Consider the following 7,401-nt stretch of genomic DNA (forward strand, 5'->3'; position numbering starts at 1 on the left):
TGTGCCCACTGCCTTGCAGTTCCTGACCACAGATAATCCCCGTGAATAACATCCTTGCCGCTTGTACCTTCATACCCAGTGATCCTATTATTACAAGATGTACTCTCCGTTGTTCCGAGAATCCTTTGTGCCTTCTAGTTTGCGGCTTCTTTTTGCACTACGGATAATTCACTGAACCCGTTCATCCCCAGTTGTTCATATGCTTTCCAAAATACTTGGAAATACTATCTGTTCTTCTGAAAATCCTCTACAGCCTATTTCTCTTGATTCTTCTTGCCTGCTTGCATTTTGGATAATCCCATAAGTCTAGTAATCTTATTGGCATCCTTTGTCACTATCCTTTTGAGTCCGTTGATTCAATATGTTGCGGATGCTCGCAATCCTTGGTCGGATCATAGAATTCATCCTTCCGACTCGGACATCATTTGACCAAGAGTTTTTTCTCGACCAATCAAATTGCCATCAATTGTATCCCTAGGGCTATTCAACTTACTTATCTTTTGATCAAAGCGTCTTCTTCTGATCTTCTATTTTTGAAATCATGATTTGTTTTCATTTAAGCATCGCATTATTCAGATGTTTCTATAATCCGAAGCCTTTCCATTCTTTCTTCTTCTGGTTGAGTACCGATACTCACATCATATCCTATGTGGACCGCCAGACCCTTTGTTGGATTTTATCTGACAACGTCCTTCATATTCAATAACCTTTTGGAGCCTTTCCTCAGATACATAATGCCTTTGGTAAATTGTATCCTCTGCCTTCTCGACCATTCTCTACCTTCGAGCTTGTGTTATTTTACTCGTGGAGTTTTTGGTATATGTTCCCAAGATGCCCTATGGGTTGAACCTATGCCTTCCTTAATCGATGTGAACCTGAGAGTTTTCACGAGTCATACTCTTCTGGTGTCTTGCCAGATAACATTTCAACACTACAAATTAATTGAACGCGAGAAGTGAACGAAAGGTTATGCATTGGAGATGTGGGAGTCGACCTTGAACTTTGTGTTCATGCCCATGGAAACGATGTAGATCTTATCATGGAAGCTTCTCGTAACAATAATTATTCCCTTGGTATAATTTGATCTTGTATCTGTGATTTTGGCCTTTGCAATCGTGGTTCCAACCAAGATTGCCTTCTTTGATCCCCTTTCTCGCACAAGTTGAAGTGCTTGCCTTCTGCATATCAATACACATGTCCAAACTCTAATATGGTCAACTTCGAGTATTACCCTTGGTATCTCGAGAATATCAAATAACTGAGTTGCTTCCTATGAATATTCATCTAGTATTACTTCTCACCGATTTCAGATTTTCCCTCGGGTTCTGAGTTATCAGTCACTCGAGAACACCGATAAGAGAATCGATCCTACACTCCGATTCAACAACTCTAAGTAATTTTCGTTGCTTACGAGTTTAATAATCCTTCAAGTCATTCCTAGCCTGATCGGCTATATCATTATCGTGATAAATTTTAACAGTGCTACCCGATCCTTCTTCCCGGAGCACAATTTTCGATGATGAGCTAAGCCTACATCGATTTTCCTCGACATATCATTTTGTCTTGAATAGCAAGCTTAATTTCGAGTTTGTGTCATACCCGTGGTTCCAATAACCTTTCGCTTCATCATTCCTTTGACTTGATGTCATTGCCGATCGATTACATCTTCCTGAAATCTCTCGACAATTGTGTCGTGCTCGTCAACATTCTAAGCTATTCCAACATATCAATCGAGTTCGTGGTGAGAAATACCATCCTTGACCTTCGATGATTTGAGTTATCATCGACAACCCCCCGTGTCTCCTTTCCAACACATGTTTGATCATGTCTTGGTTATACCTTGGACTCCTTGCTATTCCTGCAATTGTTCCTTGAGTATTTCTTGTGATCTTCAACTCCAACCCCTACTTGTAACACCATGTTAATGCTACCTTGAAGCATGACTGAGGTATTCTAAATATCAACAAGAACATTGGAAGCACATTGTCGAATGTTTCTTGATCTATTATCCAAACACCGTTGTATGGGTAATATCATGATTCTTCCCTTGCCCCCTTTATCTAAATGCTTTTGAACTTGCTGTCATATCTTGTATATCTTGCTCCGCTTCCCCTTGGGAAGGATATACTCCCAATCCTTGTGTGCAAACACATTTTCCTTTCCAATGTTATGATTAATCTAATGATCACCTTTTCTTTCCCATTGTTTTGTTTAACCTTTCTTGTGGTTTATGAGATCTAAGCAGTAATAGTTCCCCACTTATGAAAACACCTCGGTGTACAATTTGTTAGTAAGACCTTGTTATTATTGTTGTTAACATTCTGGTAACCACCGATGGACGAGAACTCTGCCTATTGGTCCGCCTCGTTCAACAAGCAGGAAAATAGTTCTCTCTGTCCCTCACCCTTGGTACCAACGTTGTTGGTAACATAACTGACAGTCTATCATCTGACATGCCTTGCTATCGGCTCCCTTTCTACTTTTAACCCACATGGTGGGCTCATAACCCACAGTTCCACAGGATCAGAACCTGACTCTCCTGTATACATTTATTCCGAAGTATCATTTGCTCTTGGATTTGTGTGTTGTCATGAGCCACCGTTCGAGAGACGATCTATTCCGATGCTCTGAACCCCTTTCTCACACTCTGTTCAGGTATCAATCGTTTGTCCATTCGCTTGAAACTTCCTATTGTACCTTCATACTTTGCTCTCGATGTTTTATTAAGTTTCAACTCGAGAGATACTTCTGCCTTATTCCCTGAATTGTTCACCACATAGTTAACGCTATAAGGGCCAGTTCTCCCGAAGTTACTCTTTACTTCCCCACTTAAATCTCGGGACGAGATTTCTTGTAGTGGAGGAGATTTGTAACACCCCCAGTGTCATGCTACAGTAATTCCCTATTAATGGTGCCACGTCATCACATTACTGTTGCTAATCTTCACTTGATCCAAATCACAATTCAAATTCAAATCCAATCTGAAGTCAAAAGTTCATATTTGTCAGACATGAAAACTAAAATGTTCATCATGTGGCAAATAATCATTTGTTAATATTGGTGCTGCACCAACATTTTTGCAAGGTGATTAAATGGCCTAAACCAATTAAAAGCAGTGGCTAAAACAATAGATTAAATGGCTTTTTAATTTATAAAAATTGCAAACTATTTCAAAAGCCTCACAATCTTTTTCTGGCAGTGCCAACTATTGCAATGTAACCATGTGGCCAAGTCCCACATTTTATAGAATCCTTTTGGCAGCTTAAATATTGTAGAGCATTTTTTCCGTAAAAAGAAAAGAGCAAAAGAAAGGAAAAAGGAAAAGACAGTAGCCCCCCCCGCCTCACTGGGCTTTAGCCCACCCCAGCAAGCCAGCCCACCTTCCCCGCACGGTCGATCCCCTTCCTCACTGCTCCTCCGACCGGGGCGCGTCCCCGCCAGACCGGGCGCGTCGTTGTCGGTGAGTGGATAAGGGTAGCCCCGACGCCTTAGGATCCCTCCCCACTCACCTGCCCTCCACCCAGATCCACTCGCCCCTCTTTTCCCCCATCTCCACCTCGCTCGCTCCGCCTGCCTTCCCTCGCCCGAGCGCCATCGCCGCCCTCCACCTTGCACCACCGCGGCGAGCGTCGCCCCCACTCCTCTCTGACGTGTCCACCGACCTCCCCAACGTCGACTGCTTCGCCTTCGCCCGCTGGAACTAGCCGGGAGGCCCTCCTCCGTCGCCATCGACACGTTCCCCTTTCGCTTCGGTTGCCGTCGTCCACCCCCACTGCCTCGCCTCACCACCGTGCCCAACGTCTTCGCCGCCGTCTTCCACGTCGCCTGACGCCTTCCGTTGGAGCCGAGGGACCCTGCAGCGACGAGCCCCTTCGTTTGCATGTCGCCGCCGTTCCCTTCCGACTCCGGCGATGTCTCTGCTGCTACTAAACTGACCACAGGCCACCGTGAGTTGCTCAGTTAGCTCCTCCCTCCCTCCATCCCTCTCCTCGCGCCATGTACATTGCCGTAGTTAGCTTGCCACCGTGCTGTGTTTTGTCTGCCACCTGAGCTCGCTGTAGCTGCCATTTTCGACCATCGTAGCCCGCGCCATTGGGTTAGATCGACGCCGCGCTTCGCACTCGCTCGAATGAGCCCGTATGCGTGTGCAAATGCCCATCGCAGCCGCGTGCCTGATTCGCACCCGAGAGCTTCGTCGCCAGCCGTCATCGTCGGCGTCGCTCCAGCCACCTCCGCGTCCAACTGCTGGCACCACGCGACGCGCGCTGCTCCACTTGTTCGAACGCAAGAAAAATCGTGAGAAACGGTGAACCGTAGGCGATTTCCGACCTCGCCGATGTTCGGCCACCGCACCCGAGCTCGCCGGAGCCACTCCGACGGCTCCACTGAGCTGGCGTCGTGCGGGGTCCACCCCTGGGCCACTGCCAGTGTGTCCCAGGGGGCCCAGCTAACCTGTTGACCGGTCAGCTCTGCTGGCTGGACCAACCCAGCAGTTTACAGATAGGGCCCACCTCCCCTTTTTAACTAAAACGTTCAAAAAACAATAATTAATTAATTTGATTAGGCATTGACAGGTGGGCCCTGTAAATTAAGTAGCTAGTTTAGATTAAATTAAACACTCTTAACCGCCGCTGTCATTCACAGGTGGGTCCCAGACATCAGCTTGACTAGTCAAATTGGACTGCTGATGTCAGGGTGACGTCATGCTGACTCAGAACCCCCCTTTTTGAATTAAAGATATTTGCAGAATATTGTTTAAACTTTATAAATTCATAGAAAATAAACCATAGCTCGGATGAAAATATTTTCTACATGAAAGTTGCTCAGAAAAACGAGACGAATCCGAATACGCGATCCGTTTACCTGGCAGATGCCTCTAACTATATGAACATGGAACATTTCCCCCTCCGGTCACCTGTCTGACACAGGTCCGAAATCGGGAAAACATTCCCGGTTGAATTCCCCCTTCACCTATTCGTGTAGACATACGTTAGGTCACACCCGACACGTCATATTACCTTGTTATGCTTTATGATGCTTTGTTTGCTTTATATTTATTGTTTCTTCCCCCTCTTCTCTCTGGTAGACCCCGAGACTTATGCTGATGCTGACCCTGTGTTTGGCTACATCACCGACGACCCTGCTCCTCGTCTGAGCAACTAGGCAAGCCCCCCTTTGATCATCCCGATATCGCCCATTCCATTCCCTCATGCTTGCATTAGATTTTGCTACTGTTATTGATTGCTCCTATTCTGATGCATAGCCTGCTTTTGTATCTGTTGTTCTACCTTACCTGCTTATCCTAAACTGCTTAGTATAGGTTGGTTAATGATCCATCAATGACCCCCACATTGTCCTTGTTGCCCCTGCTTCATCATCGAAGACCCGATCAACGGGATCGAAGACCAGGCCCCGGCACCGCACATCACTTCCACTTAGTTGCTCGACACTGCTGGGTTACTGTCGAGTACCGAGGGTGAGACCTCATCAGCACTTTTGATGTTAACCCTATAGTGTAGCTATTCGGTCGCGGTCATCGAGGGTGATTTCCTCTTTAACCACTTCCGATACGACTTTGTCGTGCAACCCCTCAAGTGTGAACCTCAAGGGTGGTCCCTCTTATGTTCACCTTGATGATTACATCAAGTGGAATTCACCGGGGGTGATTCCTTGGGTTTTCCCCTTGATGTGTGGACACACGGTCACTATGGTTACTATGGCTTTACACTGAACCATGTTACTAAAGACGGGTCGGCCCTGAGGGGTACCCGCGCGAGCATATTTGCGAGTGATGAGGAGTCGGGTTGACCTGGAGGGTGCCCGCGAGATAACTACGAGGCGTGGCCGGGCATTCCTAGCCCTTGCCACAAGTGCTTGAGACGGGGCAACGGGGTCACATCTTTCGTGAGTCTCTACTTGTTATCGTGCATTCCTAATCCACTACAATTTGGATATTTCATTCGAGGGGCCTCTGGACTAATAGCACTAACCATCACGTGGGCATAGTATGGGCGTTCTGCGTCGTATGCATCAGCCGAAGCTTAATAGATGTCAGCGACTGAGCGGCGCGCGTCGGGTTGGTCTGGTAAGCACCTGCCTTTTTAAGGAGGTAGCTAGGTTTGCTCACCGGCCGCCCTCGCAACGTGCAGGAGTTCCCGGGGCGATGGCCCATGACCCATGGGGGCATAGGTTTAGTCCGACGTGCTGACCTCTCTGTTAAGCCTAGGTCGGGTTGCGGCGTATTGTTTGGCCGAGGCCGGGCATGACCCAGAAAAGTGTGTCCGGCCGGAGTTAATTGAGCATGTTGGGTAAGTTGGTGCACCCCTGCTGGGAAGAAAACATCTACCGATAGCCTGTCCTACGGTAACAGACACTTGGAGTTGTATCCCGATCGATACAACTAGAACCGGATACTTGTGATGAGAATTGGATTGTGATGAGAAATGGATAGTATGGCTTTGGGATTGCTTTCTCGCAGGGAGTCGAGAAAGGATCTCTGGCCGAGGTTGATAACACTACTACTACTTTACTTTATGCTACCCTACTCCCTCCTGTTTGCTACAAGATGGTGGTTTCCAAAAGATGCTAGTCTTCAATAGGACTAGGCCTTCTCTCTATTCTGGCATTTCTGCAGCCCAGTCCACATATACATCCTTCCTTTGATAATGTTGCATATGTAGTATAGATCCTTGCTTGCGAGTACTTTGGATGAGTACTCACGGTTGCTTTGCTCCCCCTTTCCCCCTTTCATTTTCTTTCCGGTTGATGCAACCAGATGTCGGAGCCCAGGAGCCAGATGCCACTGCCGGTGCCTACTACTACGTGGAGACCGCTAACGACCAGGAGTAGTTAGGAGGCTTCCAGGTAGGAGGCGTTGCCTTTTCGATCGTAGATGCTTTTGTGGTGGCCTTCTTAAGGAACACTTGTTTAACTTATGTATGTACTTAGATATTGTTGCTTCCGCTGACTCTTGTGTTATCGAGCTTATGTATTCGAGCCCTCGAGGCCCATGGCTTGTAATATGAAGCTTGTATTATTTTATTTGTGTCTAGAGTTGTGTTGTGATATCTTCCCGTGAGTCCTTGATCTTGATCGTACACATTTGCATGTATGATTAGTGTATGATTGAATTAAGGGCGTCACACTAGCACTGGCCAAGTTCATGATGATCCCACACTACGCATACCTGAAGGCCAAGATGCCCGGCACCAAGGGCATCATCACCATTGCTAGCGACTACCCGAAGTCGCTAGATTGTTCCACCGCCAGCAGCCGGCTAGCCGAGTCCCTCATTATCGTTCAAGAAAAGTGTCTCCTTGACCGGATGGTAGCCATGGCCAGCGAGAAGCCGGCTGTGTCGACTGGTCCCCAGGAGATGGAAGCAGGGGCCTCCTTCCAGCT

Source organism: Triticum aestivum, chromosome 6B, assembly GCF_018294505.1.
Source record: "Triticum aestivum cultivar Chinese Spring chromosome 6B, IWGSC CS RefSeq v2.1, whole genome shotgun sequence".
NCBI classification, from domain to species: domain Eukaryota; kingdom Viridiplantae; phylum Streptophyta; class Magnoliopsida; order Poales; family Poaceae; genus Triticum; species Triticum aestivum.